Below are 9,413 nucleotides of genomic sequence, written 5' to 3'. Positions count from 1 at the left end.
TGAAATTTATTCTGGGAATAAGGTAAAGATCTAATTATCTTTCTCCTCTAAATCTAGTTCAATGTACTTATATAGTTTACTGGATTCATCTTTTCTCGATTTACCACACATTAAATTTGGTAAGTGCTCTTAGATATATTCAGGCTTTGAATTCTGTTCCACGACTGTTTGTTTATTCCATTACCATGCTATGTTTATTATTCTTGTTTTACACGTTATTATAATACAATTCCCCTTTATGAATTCTATTTTCTTGTTTTTTTTTTTTTCATGTTTTCTCTCAATGAATTTTGGAGTAATTCTGTTTAGTCCCAAACAAGCAAACAACAAAAACAGGCTCTTAAAATACTTTTGGGATTAATATTGGAATTTTACCAAATTTGTGGATTAACTTAGTGAGACTGTAGAATGCTTTTAGAGTACATTACAGAGTTACATTTAAAACAAGACAGAGAAAAAAAGAAATAATGTTGATTTAATGATGTATACTTCTATATTAGAATATTTTGAGCTGTAAATGACAAAAATCCAGGTAAAACCCAAGGTTAAGTATAAAAGAGAGTTTATTGGCTCATTTAACAGATAAGTCCAGTGGTAAAACTAGTTTTCAGGCATGTCTGGATCTCTGGGTTCAAACAATGTCATCAGGATTTGGTCTCTCTTCCAGCTCAGCTTCTTTAGCCTCAATATTAGACAAACCTCCATGTGGTAGCAAAGGTGGCCTGTCTGCTCTGTGTCTGTATGGTCTTTAGCACCTGCAGTATAACATCAGAGGGAGAGAAGCTTTTTTTTTTTTTTAAAATAGTGTCAGCGGGCCAGGTGCGGTGGCTCAGCCCTGTAATCCCAGCACTTTGGGAGGCTGAGGTGGGTGGATCACCTGAGGTCGGGAGTTCCAGACCAGCCTGACCAACATGGATTAACCCCGTCTTTACTAAAAATAAAAAATTAGCTGGGTGTGATGGCACATGCCTACAATCTCAGCTACTTGGGAGGCTGAGGCAGGAGAATCACTTGAACCTGGGAGGAGGAGGTTGCGGTGACCCGAGATTGCGGTGAGCCGAGATTGCGCCATTGCACTACAGCCTCGGCAACAAGAGCGAAACTCCATCTCAAAAAAAAAAAAAAAAAAAAAAAAAATTGAAGAAATAGTGCCAGCAAAAGTACCAATGATGGTTCTCATTGGTCAGGTCTGAATCAAGTGTAGGAATGGGGACAGGGTGGCTAGTTGGGAATCAGTCCCACTTGAACCAGCTAAGGCTGGTGAGTGGTGGTTTCCTGAAAGGGATGTGGAACAACCAAAAAATCAGGAATTATATGCCATAATACCCATTTATTTATTTATTTATTAGATAGAGTCTCGCTCTGTCGCCCAGGCTAGAGTACAGAGGTGTGATCTTGGCTTACTGTAACCTCTGCCTCCTGGGTTCAAGCAATTCTCCTGCCTCAGCCTCTTGAGTAGCTGAGATTACAGGCGCCCATCACCATACTCCGCTAATTTTTGTGTTTTTAGTAGAGACGGGGTTTTACCATATGGTCAGGCTGGTCTTCAACTCCTGACCTAAGGTGATCTGCCTGCCTTGGCCTCCCAAAGTGCTGGGATTACAGGTGTGAGCCACTGCACCCGGCCTACATCTTCTATTTAACTGCTTCTGATCAGTTTCTCTCCTAACACCTGTGTGATCTAATCCTAACTGCCCACTATCTAGAAAGACGGAGCTTAACTTCTTCTTCTAAAAAGATCTTTCCCTTCTGAATCCCATGGTACTTTTTTGTTTTTAAATGGCACTACTTTAAAACTTGCATTAGCTGCTTATGTGTAAGACTTGTCTTACTTTCTGACCTATAAACTTGCTTTTTCTTTTCTTTTTTTTTTAAGGAGATGGGGCCCCTGCTCTATAAACTTCTTTAAGATTTTATTCTTTTAAAACTTTTATATTAGGTTTGGTGGTACACATGAAGGTTTGTTTTAAGGATTATTTCATCACCCACGTATTAAGCCTAGTACCCCATATTTTTTCTGCTCCTCTCCATGCTCCCACTCTCCACCCTCAAGTAGACCCCAGTGTTTCTTGTTCCCTTAAGATTTTCTAATTCAACTCTGCATCTCCTATACTGTAAAACACTGTGTTTTGTATTTTTTCATTTGTTTATTCAACATACATAAGCACTGACTCTGTATTGTGCTAGGAGCTGGGTAAGTGGTTAAAAAAAAAACGTGGTTTCTGCCCTCAGACAGTTTAGAGTCTCGTGCAAATACATATTGTGATATATAATCAATAAAACTTTACTGAAAGAATGAATCTTACATCTTAAACTCCTTTTTCATCTTCTTTCCCCAAACTCCTGACCTACATTCCTGCACCCTTTTCCGATAAATCCCACAGATTTCTCAAACCCAACAGCTGAACTGGATTCATGTGCTATGGATACGTATGAATAAGTTTGCCCCATGTTCAAGAAACTCTCATCAAGCACCTTCTCTCCCCAAACCTTCTGCTGATTTTAGTATCAATGTTACTACCTCCTCCTTATTACCAAGGGGAAATCTTGGTATTCTTTTTGACTTCTTCCTCTTTCTTCATACTTAATTCTTTAATTCAAACAATTATCCCTCTTGTTGAGGTCCTTTCACCTATAGCAGAGGGTGAAAATTAGTGACCCATGAATGGTATCTAGCCAGTAGAGGTGTTTTGTTTTGTATATTATCGCAAATATGATTTTCCTGTTTCTCCTGAAAAATCAGAATATCTGGCAACACTGAATCCTTATTCTTGCAAGAACTGGCTGGAGTTTTAGATGGGACAGCTCAATCAGCTCTACCATTCTAATCTCTATCACTCCTTGCTTTTGTTACATTCAGTCCATTTCCTCACTTACGAAACTTTCTTAGTCCCTAATTTAGGCATTTGAGTTTGCCATCTCTGGCCTGTGTGATCACAGACTGTCAGTGGTGGAAGAGATATTAAAAGATCTACTCGCCTAACAGTCTCCTTCTTCCTCTCCCCACTCTTTAAGAGATGGAGAAAAGAGGTCTAAAGAGCTTACATTACCCAATTTCATACAGCTAATGTGTAACAGGATTCTATAATATGCCCCTCATATGGATCATGTGAAACTGATAACTATATTTTCCCTTCGGTTTAGTTGCTAGGAACCTCAGCGCCCAATCTGTGGCACCCCTCTAGTAATTACATGGACCTTGTGGTATGAAGTTTTGGGGTATTAACATACTCCTGGCTTTATTTTGTTTTCCAATTACCTTTGCCTCAGTTTCTCTTCCAATCATTTTCTCCTATGATAGTGTGTAGTTTTTTCCCAAGCATACTCAATCTTTTGTGAAAAAGGTGGGACATCAATACAGGTGTAAACTGTCCAGCTGTATTGTCTGGCTCCCAATTTCTTTCTTTCACCTGTCATTCTCCTTCAGCTACTCACATTCTCTATTTTCCTTGACAGCCAAACTTCTTGAAAGAATTGTCTTCACATGCTGTGTCCACTTCATCCTGTCTTCTCAATTCACTGTAAACAGATTTAAAGTCTTCAATGCCTTCTTTGTTGCTATTGATACCAAAATTATATTGTATTCGCCCATATATGCAGGACACAAAATGGTTTCCCTAAATTATCTCAACTATGAAAAAATATGCAGAAAAAAATTAATAGGTAATGCATGAAAAGTTTGTTACTTCTGATGACTGGTGAGATTTATTTTCTTTTAAAAGTTTTCCACAATTTTAAAACAAGCGCATTAGAATACATCCCGATGTAAATTAGAAATTCTCAACTTACATTTTCTAAAAGGAGGCAGAAAACTAGAGAAGCGACAATGAGGAGCCACTGGGCCACACTTCATTTCACCTTAAGACAGAGAAAAACAAGAGGGTGCGACTCAGATCCCCGGGGCCAGCGGTTGGGCCGAGGGGCACGACTGGATAACCTATTGTGAGGAAAATCTTAAGAGAGCCCTCACGACCGTTTAGCACATCCTAAAAGACCTCTGAACTTCTCTGCCTCTCCCGCTAACGGCTGCAAACCGCAGATAACGGTCAATCGCCTCCGGTTGTCCTGGTAACAGCCAGCAACAACAATCCCGCCTCCCCAACTCCTCCCAGAATACCGTGCGTCTTCTGCTTCACTTCCAGGTTCCGCCGACCGACTTCTTCCGGAAGTATCTGCCTGCCAGTCACCTGGCGTGTTCTGGCTGGGTGGCTTTGGTAGACAGAGTGTGGCGTATTGTTGGGCAGGGTCCTGGTGACCCTTTTGTTCTTTCCCCCGTTTAACGGAACTGGAAAGCTAAGCAAAGGCTTTACTCTCAGGGAATTTTTGTTGGTCGTTGATGGATGAATTGGACGTTAGTTTTTAAAAAGCCGAAGGGTGCATGTGTTAGCTTTATTTAACCATTCCACAATGTATACATATTTCAAAACACGTTGTATACTATAAATATAATTTTTATTTGTCAACTAAAAGCAAAAACAGCATTAAGTGTTAAAACTGTGAAGTCAGAATATAGAGATGAATCTTTGAAATTAGAATGCTTTATTTGGGAAGAAAATAGTAATTTGGGGCATATATGTAGACTGGGGTGGTCTTTGGGATGTCTGAAGAGTGAAGAGGTTAGAGATTTTATAAGAAAGAGAAATGTTACATATTGGTCTTCAAGAGCGTTTATTTTCACTATTAATGTTTTGGTGGGGTTGGCAAATTTTGATTGCTGAGTGACAGTGGTGGGTAAAATTCATCTTAGAATTGTAGCAGGCTGTCTTAGTAGCCTTTAGATTAAATAGGTTTTAAGTGTTAGCAGGCAGTTTCAACAGCCAGGCCTGTAGAGAATTATTTTTCAAGTGATATTTGTGACCTGAATGTTTTTTCCCTCTGGCCTCTCCACTTTTAATAGGTATGACAAAATGGCCCGATTTATATTATCAACTTTCACAGCTGAAAGGTGGTAAACTCTTTACAATTATATGTAATTTATTTGTTACTGTGATAGATTTATACAATTTTAAATAATTTAGTTCCCATAAAAAAGCAATTATTTTGCTTTAGAAAATGAAGGCCGAAAAAACCCCCAAAACACAAAACCTCCAAATCCTACCCATTTAAAAACAACCAGTGTGAATACTTTGTAGGAGTCTTCCAGACCCTTTCTATGAATTATACTAAGTACAAATTCAAAATGGAATCATACTGTATATGCTACTTTGGAACTTAAAAAACTTTTTTTTTTTTTTCAGACAAAGTTTCACTGTGTTGCCCAGGCTGGAGTGTAGTGGCCTGATCTTGGCTTACAGCAGCCTCTCCGCCTCCTGGGCTCAAGCAATTCTCCTGCCTCAGTCTCCTGAGTAGCTGGGATTATAGGCGGTGCCACCACACTCAGCTAATTTTTCTATTTTTAGTAGAGATGAGGTTTCACCATGTTGGTCAGGCTAGTCTCAAACTCCTGATCCCAAGTGATCTTCCCGCCTCGGTCTCCCAAAGTGCTGGGATTACAGGCATGAGCCACCTGCGCCCGGCCTGAATTTTTTTTTTTTTTTTTTTTTTTTTCCTGAGTTGCTGTCTCGCTCTGTTGCCCAGGCTGGAGTGCAGTGGCACAATCCCAGCTCACTGAGGCAGGAGAATCACTTGAACCTGGGAGGCAGAGGTTGCAGTGAGCCAGGATGGCGCCACTGCACTCCAACCTGGGCAACAGAGCAGGACTCCGGCTCCAAAAAACCCAAAAAACCCAAAAACTTTTAATGAACATATTTTGTTTAAAAGAGACAACATGGTTGTATATGTTCCATTATACCTCTTGTTGGATATTTAAACAATTGATGTCTTCCCGCGCTCCTTTTTTTTTTTTTGAGGAGGAAGTGTCTTGCTGTATCACACAGGCTGGTCTTGAACTTCTGGGCTCAGGCAGTCCTCCTGACTCAGCCTCCCAAATAGCTATGATTACATGCCACTGGCCTGGCCGTTTTTGCTCTCAATTAGTGCTGCAATGGAGAAATGAAAATCCTTATAGCCAAATCTTTGCCCTTGCTCTAATTTCTTTGTGGTAATTCTTTTTCTTTTTAAAACTCATTTGTATTTGCACTTCATTATCTCTTCCTTAATGCCTTTTTATTCCATACCTATGTCTTTATACTGTATACAGATGAAGTTACACATGGCATCCAAAGTCCACTTGATATTTTAAAGTTGATTTTTCTGATTATAAAGGTAATATATGCTTATTGAGGAACATTAGAAAATTTCAGAAGAATGTAACAAAAAAATTCCAATACCTAGACCGCCATTGATACTGTGGTATGATTTTTTTTCCCTCTGTTTCTTCAACAATCAGTATTGAAAGAGTGTTAGCTGATTTAGTAAGGAAATGTTGCAGCTTTTGGTTTGTACTTTTTTACTTATTCCTGTAGCTGAAGGGTATTGCAAATAGTATCCAGAAATAAAGCCATATACCTACAACCAACTGATCTTAGACAATGACAACAAAATAAATAATGGGAAAAGACACTCTGTTTAATAAATGGTGCTACACAAAGTGGATAGACATGCAGAGGAAGAAACTGGACCGCTTTCTTTCACCATATACCAAGATTAACTCAAGATGGATTAGAGTTAAATTTAAGACCTGAAACAATAAAAACCCTAGAAGAAAACCTAGGAAAAAGTCTTGTGGACACTGACCTAGGCAAAGAATTTATGAGCAAGTCTTCAAAAGCAAATGCAACAAAACAAAACAGACAAATGAGTTTTATTACGCTAAAAGCTTCTGCATAGTAAGATAAATAAATAATCAAATAACCTTCAGAATGGAAGAACATATTTACAAACTATGCATTCAACAAAGGACTAATATCCAGAATCTACAAGGAACTCAACCAGAAAAAACTAAATAATCCTATTCAAAAGTAGGCAAAGGACAGGAATAGATATTTCTCAAAAGAAGACATACAGGTGGCTAATAAACACGATAAAATTCTCAGCATCACTAATCATCAGAGAAATGCAGATTAAAACCACGGTGAGATACCATCTCGCACCAGTCGGAATGACTATTATTAAAAAGTCAAAAAACAATCTGATATTGATGAGAATTCAGAAAAAAGGGATTGCTTATACACTGTTGGTGGGAATGTAAATTAGTACAACCTCTGTGGAAACTCGTATGGAGATTTCTCAACTAAAAATAGAACTACCATTTGACCCAGCAATCTCACTACTGGCCACCCAAAGGAAAACAAATTGTGACTGGGTGTGGTGGCTCGTGCTTGTAATCCTAGAGCTTTGGGAGGCTGAGGCAGGAGGATCACTTGATGACAGGAGTTTGAGGCCAGTCTGAGCAATATAGCAAAAAACCTCCATCTCTGCAAAAAATTAAAAAGTTAACTAGACATGATGGTGCATGCCAGTGGTTCTAGCTACTGGAGAGACTGAGGTGGTAGGATTGCTTGAGCCCAAGAGTTCAAGGCTGTGGTGAGCTATGATTACACCACTGCACACCAGCCTGGGTGACAGAGCAAGAACCTGTCTCTGAAAAAGAGAGAGAGAGAGAAAAAAGAAATTGTTATGACAAAAAGACAAAGACATAGAACCAACCATCAACCTAAGTGTCCACCAACAGATGGTTAAATAAAATGTGGTATGCATACACCGTGGAATACTATGCAGCCATAAAAATAATGAAATCATGTATTTTGCAGCAACATGGATGGAGCTGGGGGCCATTATCCTAAGTGAAATAACTCAGAAGCAGACAATCAAATACCACATGTTCTCACTCATAAGTGGAAGCTAAAGATTGGGCGCATGTGGACATACAGAGGGGAATAATAGACAATGGGGATTCCAAAAGTGGGGAGAGTGGGAGGGGAAGGGTGAGGGTTGAAAAATTAACTATTGGGTGCAATGTTCACTGTTTGGGTGATGGGTACACTAGAAGCCCAGACCTCACCACTACATAATATATCTGAATAATAAACCTACACATAAACCACCTGAATCTATGTATAAAAAAAGAAAGCATGAAAAAAAAATCCAAATAGTATTTCAAATGTGTGTAGGCTATGGTCCATTTCTAGGCATATCTAGCCTTCCTTCAGTATTCCACACTAATCACACTGAATTGTAATGGCTTAGTTTTCCATATGTGTATGTTTTAGTTCTATAACTGGATTGAAAGCTAGTTGTGTGGTCCTAGATAAATTATTGAATTTTGCTGAGCCCACTTTCTTTATCTGCAAATTAGAGATAATACTTACTTTGCAGGGTTGTAGTGAGCATTAGAAATAATGTATCCAAAGTGAGTTTAATTAAAAGTAGTTACTTTGTTTTTGACTTCTGGCTTTAGCAGTCTATGTACATAGGAGGTGTTTGTATTTTTATAATATTCCAAATGAATGACTATACTAGCATCCCACCCAATTTAGATATTTATTGAGCATATATGACACATAAAGCACTGTTCATAACCGTAAAGGCCTGGTGAGCCTATATTATTTAGATATGTTTCTTACATAAACCACATGCTGCTTTTCATCTTTAGCAATTTTCTTAGTCATCTGTTTCCTCAGTCCCTTAACACCTTGCCTGACCCATTAGTAGGTGCTGAATAAATGTGTGAGCTGAGTGGAATAATTTAGTAGGAAAAGAGAAACACACAAATTGGATAAAACCTGGCAGGCCACGATGAAAATGATTAACAGGTATAAAGTACTTGGTACACTGGGAGATCAGGAGACATTAATTTTAAGGTATCTGGGAATGCCTTGTGGAGTAGGCAGATTTGACCTGGGCCCCAATAATAGGGGCTGAGGCAAGGAGCTTACAGATGGAAATAACAATGTGAGTTAAGGCTGAAAGGTAGAAGTAAACACGGTGCGCTTTGTTATCAGGGAGTTATTGGGGGAGGGGGGAGTGCAGAAGAGTAGGGTAAGTGAATGGGTACAGATGGGAAGAAAAAATGTCATTGGTCCTACATTTTGAGGATTTTGATGTGACTAGTCATTCTTTTTAGTTTTAAAATGTTCCTGAAAAATACTGCTTTCAATATGGCCTGAGGCATCCTTGGGCAGAGTGGATCTGAGGGATGGCAGGGGTCGGGAAAGTGGCGGGCCAGAGATGACAACTAGCCTGCCCCTGAAGAAGGCCGGGAGTGGCAGGATGGCCGAGACCTTCGGGGGCACAAGAGCACTTAGTGGCCAATATTCGCCCCGAGGTGAGGAAGGAGTGTCTGCGAGGAGGCGGGACACCCTTAGCAGCTCAGCAGGCAGCAGGAAGCTGCAGAACAACGCTTATAAAGGCCTGTCACCCACACTGGGTGGGCAGCAGCGAAGTCCTCGGCAGCCCGGGTGGTGTCTTTGAGGGAAGTCGCAAGACCCAGCTCCGCCCAACAGCATCTGGCCCCGCGCCCCTCTCCCCGCCCA

At 39.9% G+C, this 9,413-nt stretch overlaps 1 long non-coding RNA gene across 1 annotated transcript; it reads right to left on the bottom strand.

The window, feature by feature from the left end:
- Positions 1-470: 470 nt before the first annotated feature.
- On the bottom strand, positions 471-4,120 carry LOC108524392 (uncharacterized). The gene is made up of 3 exons (XR_001884039.1): positions 3,790-4,120; positions 3,436-3,519; positions 471-755 (listed from the first exon to the last, which is right to left on the bottom strand). It is a non-coding gene; the product is annotated as an uncharacterized LOC108524392 (long non-coding RNA).
- Between the last annotated feature and the right edge of the window lie 5,293 nt (positions 4,121-9,413).

The sequence above is a fragment of the Rhinopithecus bieti genome, unplaced genomic scaffold, assembly GCF_001698545.2.
Source record: "Rhinopithecus bieti isolate Rb0 unplaced genomic scaffold, ASM169854v2 scaffold_83003, whole genome shotgun sequence".
Taxonomy (NCBI): Eukaryota; Metazoa; Chordata; class Mammalia; order Primates; family Cercopithecidae; genus Rhinopithecus; species Rhinopithecus bieti.
The sequence above is the reverse complement of the archived record's forward strand: the minus strand, read 5'-3'. Positions and strand labels throughout refer to the sequence as shown.